The sequence below is a fragment of the Lolium rigidum genome, chromosome 3 (assembly GCF_022539505.1).
Source record: "Lolium rigidum isolate FL_2022 chromosome 3, APGP_CSIRO_Lrig_0.1, whole genome shotgun sequence".
Taxonomy (NCBI): domain Eukaryota; kingdom Viridiplantae; phylum Streptophyta; class Magnoliopsida; order Poales; family Poaceae; genus Lolium; species Lolium rigidum.
In genome coordinates, this window is record NC_061510.1 from 155870044 (window position 1) to 155880826 (window position 10783).

The window sequence follows — 10783 nt, forward strand, 5'->3', positions numbered from 1 at the left end:
GCATAGCTCACTTGGCGAGGTTCAAGAAATGGAAAACGAGTGGATAATCTCTAGTGCGCCGAAAGTGGCCCGAGTCCACTCTCGGCCAAGTTACAAAGCCGAGATACCAAGAATGTGCACACACGCGCACACAGCTAGGCTGCTCACGACAGCGAGTGTGCATCACGGCCACACCACCCACACACGGTTTGGTGAGTCACCAGCGGTACCGCGAGGCCTTGTATTTGACCGACCCGAGGTGGAGAGGGGAGCTCATGCGAAAACCTCTCCAGCGAGTGAACCTAAGCTCATGCGTCGGCGGGCAGCAATGCAGGCAAGCCGGGGCGAGCAAGAACACTTAGACGGGGAAGAACCGCATATAGCTGGGACCCTCGCCCGAGAACTGACACAAGCAAGGAGGCTGTTTCATGTTGAGAAGTAAACCATGGAGTAAGATCAAGCACAAGATCTACCGGGAGGACGGCGGGCAAGTAAACCAACCACTGAGATCGTCACTGAAGCAAAACCTCTGCAACAGATCATCTAGGAGGCTGGAGTGAGGGTATAAAACCGAGATCAACGAATTGAGCAAGCTACCGGCTTTGCATCATAAATAAGCATGTGCATAACACATACACAAGCCGGAAGGGTATGGTTACCCCTGTGTGAATCATCATTTGGTGATCAAACCATTTGATGCCGGCAAAAGGGGAATTAAGCAGAAGAAATCATCCCAGGGAAGAAATGGTCAAACCCACGTATTAACAACGAGGTAAACCAAAGCATCCGAGCAAGGGAAAGATTCACACTAGCCTACCCAACTCACCTAGCACTACATGGTTTGCTAACCATCGGATAGATAGGCACTTGTGCCTATTCTAGTTTGTCAACAACGAAGAGCACCTGGAAATCCAACATGGATTGCCCGAGAGATGTATCCACCAAGCCACAACAAGCCACAAAGGGGGAGCTACCCTTGACAGACATCACACGATTGCTGCCAGGGCTACCTCAACCCACAAGCCAACACTTAGAACCACCACATCATCACCGGGATAGGGTTCGATAGTGGGCTAGAGTACCCAACCGATGGTTGGCATCCAACTAGCCCTAACAAATTCATTGAAATGATCATCACTGAATCACAGTTCACATCATTTATCTATCTAATCAAGCAAGGATAAACGGATAAATGAAACGGACAAGCAATTGATGCACCAGAGGTCTTGCAAATGATCAAACGGATCATGACGAGGCATCAATTGATGCTTAAGCAAGCAACGAAGACACATCATGCCAAGCCTGTGTGATGCATAAACGGACGAGTGAGCCCCGGAGAGTCACGAGTAAAGGAGCACAACAGTTAACTATCAAGCAAATGATGATCGGAGGATCATCGAGGCTTGCTAGCTCTTGCTACTGCATTGCCATAGCCTAGTACCACAACAGAATTAACCAGCTCTTGAAGAAATCCAACCAAGTCATAAGCTGAATAATTAGATAACTGAATTAATGACTTTATAATTGTATCCGAAGCACATCAAAGGCTTGATGAACCAAAAGATCATAATACACAAGAAAAGCACATATCAATTCATCATCGAATCCCATCGCTAAGCCAACGATAATGCTCACCGGAGCATAATCATGAATTTGAACACAATGATCTAGCCAGAGGCACTCGGCACTTGCAAATATGCAAGGATTAAGCACAACAATCAAGCCAGGGGCAAGAAACCAGGGCCAAACATGATTATCCAATCCAGAGCAACAACAAGCTCGGAGCAACATGGCAAGCCATGAGCATCACAGCTTGCTCATGAGCAAGTATGGAGGCGGCACGGAAGAAGAACTAGCATGTATATGAGCATAGGCTTAGCAGCACAAGCATTAGCTAGAGCGAGAGCCGCATGAACGAGCACGAGCAAAGCATAGGCATCAAGGCAGCAGCAGAGCAACATACGCACATACAGACGAGCTGCAGCGCGAAGCGAGCAAGCAGCAACAAGCATGGCGGAGACCTCCACAAGGAGGAAAGCCGTGGCCGCAGCTAGCTTATAAGGAAAGGGAGAGAGGAAGAACAAGGTCTGTAGAGCAGTAGGGAGGCGGTGCGAGCTTACCAAGAACGGAGGAAAGCACGGCCATGGCGGCACGGCGGCACACGTCGGGCGAACAGACGGCGCCGGGCCATGGCCAAGCCGTGAGGCCGATCGCCGGGGCGCGAGGACTCCAAGCATAACCACAGCGGGGCACACGGCCACGCCAAGGCGCCGAGCTCGTCGGCAACGACGAGATCGCGGCGATTCGCCCGCGGCCATGTCCCAAGGGTGTTGGGGAAGAACGGCGGCGGCGAGGAAAAGCAGATCGACGCGGATCAATCGAAGCGCCGTCGAAGGGCGGTTCGATTGATACCCATCTCACCGCCGGCGGTGGCCGGAGTTGGCCGGAGAAAATCGGCGAAGGCGCGCGACGCGGTTGTCGCCGCGAGCCCGAGAGGGGTTAGGGTTAGCGTGTGCGCGGAGAGGAAGGGGACGGGTGCGTCCGACCGAGCCGGACGAGCGGCTCGGGTTAGGGTTAACCCGCCGTGGGCCACCACCGACGGTGGTCCCGGGGGCAAAAAGGACTTTTCATAATTCAATAAAAACATGAAACTTTGAAATTCAATAGAAAATTATGAAAAGCTCCTAAAAATAAATTAAAAATATGAAAAAGAATCAGCATAAAATTCTCTATTTAATTAAAATATCAAAGAGAATTTTTGAAGACAATTAAGAATAAGTCTTATTTTAAGGATTTAAATAATGATTTAAATCACACATATTATTTTCAATAATGAAAATAAGTCCATTAATGCAATTGGACTTTAAAAACACCTTGACAACATTTCAAGGTTGTATTTCACTTTAAATCAAGTATCCCCAAATTATTCTTAGTATCAACCTCTTACACGAAATAATAACAACATCGGAAGGGGGGAACAAACCCTAAAATTGGAATCATGCATAATTGCTTCTTTAACCATTGCCCTTATCGGACAATGATGCTATTTTTCAGAACCAGAGGACAAGGGTCAGTCCACACCTTCCAACTGCAAAACTTTGCAGTTGTTCGAGCAAGTTCATCACTTGCTCATGTCATTTGAGTATTTTTATCAAATTACTTGCAAAGTATTATGGTTATCACTATTGCACAAAAATCAAAACCACTACTTTCATAACTATGAATATGACTATGTGGTGGGCAATGGAACCATGGATTGTGTTGATATGGTGGAGGTTCCATTGCACGGGTTTATATCCATCTAGGATTAAACAACAAATGTCGCCAGATGATTCTTGTGCCGTAATACCCGTGTTAACCATAAGATCCGGAGTGGGACGGAGTAGTCAAAAGTGTTTCCACCTCTCGTTCATCAACGGATGCGCTTACCGTAGACGGCTTGTATCTTGCGGAGCAATTGGTGGGTGGGGAGCCCCTTCTAATTCCCCACTGTATAGCCGTTGCTTACCGTAGACGGTTGTTGCTTGCGGAACAATTGGTGGGTGGGGATCCCCTTCTAATTCCCCACGGTAAGGTGGTCTATGATGGGTTGCAGCCTACCGGCGAAGGAGTTTGGTTCAATCCCAGATCGTCGTCGTGGTCGGGGTCCACCCTGAAATTACGGGAATAATGGGACCGGCGAGGACCCAGGGTCGGGGCATGCAACAAAGGGTGGGTGTTCGAGGTAGCGGAGGAACATGATTGGCTAGACCTTATACCGGGCCTCACACCGAAGGAAGTGTGGACGGGAAAGCTGCCCGGTTGGCACCAAGGTTAAGATCTCTTATGGGTAAAGCAACACATCTCTCGCAGAGTGTAAAGAACCGTGACCTGTCACTCCCCGTTCCGGGATTGAGGAACTGGCGAACGCGGCCGGAAAGGAGCTCCATGAAGTTCTAGTAAACCGGTGAAGGCTGACGGACATAGCTCTTTGAAATAAAAGCAATCTCTTGAAGAAATGTTTATCAAAACTTGCATTGGTATTAGACTTTCTGGTCTAATATCGTAGCTAGTGCATTAAACACCTCTTATCTATAATGAACTTGTTGAGTACGCTCGTACTCATACCACTCTTAAATCTCATGCTTAGATTGTCTGAACCATCTGGAGGAGGACTACAACAACAATGAAGGAGCCGAGATCATCGGCTACGAGGAACTAGACCTCTCAGGAGGAGTTGAAGGCGTAGACTATCTCATAGTCTACGGATCCGGGGAGGCTTCCGGAGGAGATCAAGCCTAGAGATATCCGATAGTAGTAGTAACCGAGCAGCCCGAACTCTTAGTATTTAGCTGCTCGATGAAATAAATGTTTAGTTTAATGAGACTCGGTATTGTAAGTTAAGTTGGGTTCGCCTCGAACCCAGGAGTATTCCTCTTAGGACCCAAGAGGAGCTCCAAGATGACATGTGTATGATAGTTGTAATAATAAATGAATGAGTTATGGACCCTGCTATGTTCTGTTGTACTACTCTGAGGGATGTAATATTTGCGGAATGGTACTTCGTGAATGTTATATCAACGACTGGCATACTACAACATGCAGTGGTATGCAGGGTCACCACACAACATGTGATCAATTTACAAACAAAACAAATATTTCTATGGTATTTAGAAGTTTCAACTACTCTGACTATTCGATCTGTCACCAATTATATGTAAACACTACTGTTTAGTAATTAAATAAAGGTCATATACATCATTGAGACGGAGACCATGGTTGCCCCCCTTATAAAATATAGGTAGCAACGACTCTGACTGTCGGCCTTTGGAATTTTGTTTTCGTACTAATCACATTTTTGGTCCAGGCAAAGAACACACATATATCTCTCAACGAACATGGATTTCAGCACAAATTGCCGGTATTGCATCATCCTGTGATATCATGGTCTCATCATATTTATTGGTTCGCAGAATCTTAATTTAAATTTGTGTGTATGATTTTTTATTTATTGTCAAGGCCTACGTTTTATGATATGGTATCATATTAGGTACCACTATCATCTTTCTCTTTATTAATTGTTTTGAATTATCGGGTTTTTGCTACTCTAGCATGCATGATATTATTACTTATGTTGCTTTGGCTGTAGCTAGTCTAAGTTTGTTTCAGTCTTTTATCTACTTACTAGTACAAATGCTCGTACGTTGCCACGGGTCTTCAAATTTTATTTCTCAATGCACATATATAATCGTACATTTCTTGAAATGGATGAACTTTTTTTTGGAATTGGTGAACCTTTGGAAATAGAACATTTTTGTAAAATAATGAACATTTTTTTGAATGTTCGTGAAGAATTGTTGAACAACATGAACATTTTTTTTCTAATACACCATTTATTTTTGTTACGAGAGAGCATTTTTTAGCATGCAACCTTTTTTCTATTATTTCAAAATTAGTTAAATATTTAAATTTTGAAATTCACCGTAGCTGGTAATTGAAAGCTTACTTTTAAAATTTTCGTTAGTTTAGACAAACAAACATAATGCATCAACATAAATTGTGACTGGCCAAGGCGGTTGCACAGGCGCGGCGGAAATCGAATGCAGGAAGCCTTGCCGCCGCAGTAAAGCGGAAGAGGAAGGCAGCCCCCCCCCCCCCCCCCCTAGCCACCCTTTGCCGCGTGATTCCTCTACCTCCCCGTCTGCGCTGTTACCCTCTTCAACAGCGGCGGCCGGACCTGACAAATCTAGCACATCATTCAGTACTCCGCCTGTCTACTATGTCCGAGCTCTACTCCCAGCTCTCTTCCACTTCCATGGAAGCCAACTGCCAATATATTGTCTCCGCTACCGCATATCACGGTCATAGCTAGTACAGGTTCCCTGCATATCACAGTGATAGGTTAGGTTCCTTATGTCAACTCATCTTGTCTTTCCATAACGTAGCAGGCTCCTGCTATTTATTCATTGTGTTTTACTGTGTATGAAACATACAATTCCCCATGAAAGATTTTTTCTGCTGATTACTTAGATCAACAACAATAATTAAGTCTCCAATATGTACTAACTAATTTAGATGACATGAAATAAGGCAAATATATCAGTTAGTATCCAATATCCCCTGAACATATACATGTCCATGCTTCAGAATAAGCATTAAAAAATGTCTGAAATAAGAAACTGGATTGAGCACGAATGATATATATTGCTGTAAAGAACAGTCTGAGCTAGGTCAACAATGCACGTCTCATTACTATACAGAAGCACGGCAATCAGCTCTTAATCACCACTTTGGTCAATAAATTGAAGACTTTGATTCACTCAACATCTTCAGTTGTGAGAAAATGATATTGCAAGATCATCTCAACAGGATGTACTCCTCCAATTTCCAGGCCCGCATTTCTCAACGAAATCAACTTTTTTTGGCAGACTTGCTTCTGTGGTGACACTTTGCAAGTTCTTCTGCTGGGAGGAATATATGCTTCAAGTGGTACATACTTTTTTTTATCATCGAGGTTGTCACTGGTCCGCATATGCTTTAAGTTCCACAACAGGGGAAAAAAGCACCACAACTTGCTGGGAGGCATATGGATCTGCGGCTAGATTGTAATTAGTTTCATCTGGTCAGGCCATTTCTAGCACTACAGAACCTAATATGAACACAACTAATTTGATTTATCTCAATGTTTTCTACATTCTTCAGTTAACTCGATCAAACAAAGATAACATGGAAGTATTGTTTTTCGTACTATCGCGTAACAAAACTATTAACATGTTGTTGCCACTCGTTTTTTCTATATGCCATGACCCTATCATATACAAACCAGGATCCCTTTCCATATTAACAATAAGTAATAGGGGCCGGAGGAAATACATAAGTTTCGATGGAGTCAAATGTTGTGATTATGGTGGTTGATGATGGTGATAACTAAGAGTACCGGTAGTGGCTAATTGATTTTGGAAGGAGGGGAAAAGGTACTAAATAGGTAAACAAAAATCACTTTAATTAATGGTGATTAAGATCATTAACTGAGGGAGGTACGAGAGGCACTACTGTGAGATTCTTTTTTAGACAGTAGTGATTACTTAGTTTGTGATGAGTTAGTTTTAACCCGTAAAATAGCGTTATGTTTGATACTCCTAAGATAGCAAGGCCAATGTCACTCTCAAAACACTTCGTTTCTACGTTAACATTTATTCAGTTTTCACAAGTAACATCAGTTTACCATGGTTTTAAAGGCGTCGCCTTAGGGACGCCTAGGCGTCCAAGCGCTCCCCCTCCGCCTTAGAAAAACGCCCGCCTTAGGCGCCTAGGCATCCAAAGCGTCCGCCTAGGCATCGCCTAAGCGTCAGAGCGCCCCCTTCGCCTTAGGACGCCTTGGCGCCTTTAAAACCATGCAGTTTACTACAACAGAACATCAACTATAACTTAAGAAGGGGACTAAATGGACATACTTACTTACTTAGCATGGATATAGTAGGTTGCCTGGGGAATCATCCAAGGCAACCTTTGTGCAAGCAATTGGGAATAACGAAGATACAAGTATTACCTAACAATGTCGCATTTAAAATTCTAACCCTATATGAGTTATTGGATTAATCGGCAGCCAACACACCTAAAAAGCAACATTCCCTTTCAGATTAATAACCGAGAGATCTTGCTCAACATACTCCCCTAGATATATTGGTATAATTAGGAACATTGATTGCTTCAGCAAAGTGGCCCAATTGTTTAAGCGTCGCATCAGTCGCAATGTGTGAGAATAGCTTTTTAGAAATATATAGAGTTGGTAAGTGAATAACTCGTTAGAGCAGACAGCTGACAATTATCATAAAGTTATCAAACATATTATGAGAATTGAGAGTACATACTATTGACAAGACCCTCCACAGGGCTTTGATACTCTTTAGCTACTTGGTCACTGCGTTCTAGCTACTCGCCACCGGTAAGTCACTCCAGCTGTACAAATGGAACACATCAAAAATATTGAGAGTTGTATCCTTTTCATGTTTTTTTGTATTTTGTTTTACATCCTTACACACAGGTGCTTTACATTAAAAGAAAGAATCGGATATTAGAGCTTGATTTATATGATGACGAGATCAACTATGTTATGAAAATCAGCACTTGTAAGTCAGAAAAAATATTGAAAACTGTACCATAATTAATACCGATAGCTGTGACCTTTACAACTAATATGAACAAGCATATCCTTTCATCAACCCGAGTGTAGATCAATTCAGTATCCAGAAAAAATGGCCATGCTAACTTGTATTACTTGTAGTACTGAAAATGCTGAGACTTTGCATTACTTTAAGAACATGTATATCAGAAAATTTTACAACAACTGCAGAGAATTAAAACACTAACTCCTTCATCAAAGAGGTAAACACATCCTTTGATAAAGCCAAATCAAATCGCAGCCACTACAGAAATCGAACGAGGCTCTCTTACCATCGAGGGAATGCTTGGAGAGATGCAGCCATCTCAGCAACAACCTATAGAAAAGTAAGAGGAACAAACTTCTGAAAATCGTATCACAAAGTTGTCATATATAAACCACAAGAAACATCAATTTAGAAGAAGCTTGTTTATTGTATGTGTACCTCAATTGCAGAAACCATTTTTGCACCCCAGGAATCATTGTCCGTTTCCACTTCGGTAAGTCATCAGGGATAATAGGGTCTGAGTTCAGTATGTGACACGGATAAATGGTCAGGTCTGATCCATGCAATCCATTCAGACTTCACATTCTACTAAAGGGATCATGTGAAATGACAACCTTAAAGTGGGTGTTTGACGGGAGAGGGCCAACACTCCACATGTAACACCATTTAGGGTGAAGCCCCTTAGGGGTGGCTGACTGAAACTCTTCTGGCATACTTTCCCTGTCGACAAGGCTGCGAGGTACCTCCACACCACCTGGTGTCAAACCAGCCTCATCGTTTAAAACAGAATCACAATTCATTAGCAATAAAAATGGGTCAAACTAAGGCACCACACATTCAACGCAATTGCGAAGGATTATATAAGAGCAGGTCGAACTTGAATTTTTTTTGTTTACAAACTGTACACTCTGATCCTCTCGTGATATTCACCCTACAAATTGAAACCTAGCTAGCACAAGATGACAAGAAAAGTCTTATAGCACAATATTTGAAACCTGAATAAGCGGAAGGATCATCAATTTGATCATTCTCTTCAGTTGAACCGGACAATATATGTATCTCAAAAAAAGTGCTAAGCATGTATGAACACTCTTAACTCTTGAGGTTCAGTGAGAGGGAGCACTGTGGAGGCGGCGGTGCAAGATACAGATAATCCATTCAGAATCTTATGGCGCAGAGGAAGAAGTTGCGAGACCCCAATCCAGCACCTTCTCGTCAGGGTTCAGCGCTGCAAGAAACGAACAATCCATCATCATCCATGAGCGATTGATACAGTGGACAGTTTCAGAAATCGATCTAGGTTCTCTTACCATCGTGGAATACTTGGAGAGATGCAGCTCGAACCGTGCGACCGTGTCGACGTCGTTCGTGTTGGCGGGGAGCGGCGGCCTGCGTCCCTGGGCGATGTAGGCGGCGACGGCGGCGCGCGCGAGGTCGGCCACGGTGGCATCGGCGCCCAGCACGACGTGCACCGGCCACAGGCTCCGCTCCGCCATCAAGTTCACCAGCAGCGCCGCCACCATCACACAGGATTGGGGTCGCGTGGAGGAGGAACCAGATCCTGTGGGGGAGGCAGAGACGGCTAGGGTTGGCGGACGGGATGGGGTCCGTCAAGGTAGAGAAGAGCGAGGGGGCGCGACCTACGCGATAGGTGGGCCTGGCCCATGTACGCGCATGCGGGCGAGCGGAAGGTCGACGAGCAGGACGACGAAGATTTTCACGTACCAAGAGATGGGGAGAATAGGGATTAAGTTTAATCTTTTTAAGTAGTAGAGATAGAGATACTGCAAAAAGCTGCATTAAACTACCATTATTTGTAATGGAACGACCTGGAAAGAGTTGTGACCATTTATGTTGTATCTGAAAATATCTAAAAATATTTAGTACATTTTCATCTGGCGGAAGTTCACATGGCGCAATTTCTTTTGTTATAACAACTAATAATATTAAGTATATCTCATATAAGAACGGGGGATTTTACATTGTCACGTTTTTATAAGTTTTGCTAAAATATCCATACCGAAAGAGCTATCGGAGTGGGAGGTTTAAAATGTCCACTCCACTGGCTAGCTGGTGTCTAAAAAATCATGTGTCAGGTGGGAGGGCTTTAACACGTTAATTGTACAACAACTAATTGATGGATGGATGATTTATCCTGACGTGCTAACCTGCAGAATGCTCACTTTAGTTAATGGTTGCAGTTCGCGTGCAGACCACGAAGCAAGACAACGGAGTGGACACATGCACATATGGGACCCACAACGGCTGTCTACCAAAGGAAGTCCAGCTTTTCTGCTCAAGTGGTGGAGATTAGTCCCGAAGCCTCCAGAAACAACAGCAGCGGGAGTCACGACCGCGGGACGGCGCGAATACAGGGTAGCGAATCCAAGCGCTGATAACCGTCGGATCAAAGGAGTTTTGGCCCGATGAACGGCATATAGAAGCTCCACTGGGCAAATCAACGGTCTAGGTTACTTCTAGGGTGCATTGGCGGGAACTGAGTGGTAAATCCAAATTCAAAAACTCGTGTACTATATAGTGGTATAGATAAGAATACTATGTGCTTTGGTTTTTCATTTTTCTGATTTTTTTAATTGTTAAACCCATTTGAATCTTGGTCAAATCCTAGGTTTGAGCAAGATTTAAACAAGTTTAAA

At 43.9% G+C, this 10783-nt stretch overlaps 1 long non-coding RNA gene across 5 annotated transcripts; it reads right to left on the reverse strand.

The window, feature by feature from the left end:
* Window positions 1-5695: 5695 nt before the first annotated feature.
* On the reverse strand, window positions 5696-9542 carry LOC124698467. Of its 5 annotated transcripts, none has more exons than XR_007000976.1 (6): window positions 9437-9542; window positions 8741-9354; window positions 8565-8643; window positions 8413-8456; window positions 7830-7917; window positions 5696-5840 (listed from the first exon to the last, which is right to left on the reverse strand). It is a non-coding gene; the product is annotated as an uncharacterized LOC124698467 (long non-coding RNA). The 5 variants fall into 5 exon arrangements; XR_007000973.1 differs by lacking the exon at window positions 5696-5840 and adding an exon at window positions 6086-6550; XR_007000974.1 differs by lacking the exon at window positions 5696-5840 and adding an exon at window positions 6086-6556.
* Between the last annotated feature and the right edge of the window lie 1241 nt (window positions 9543-10783).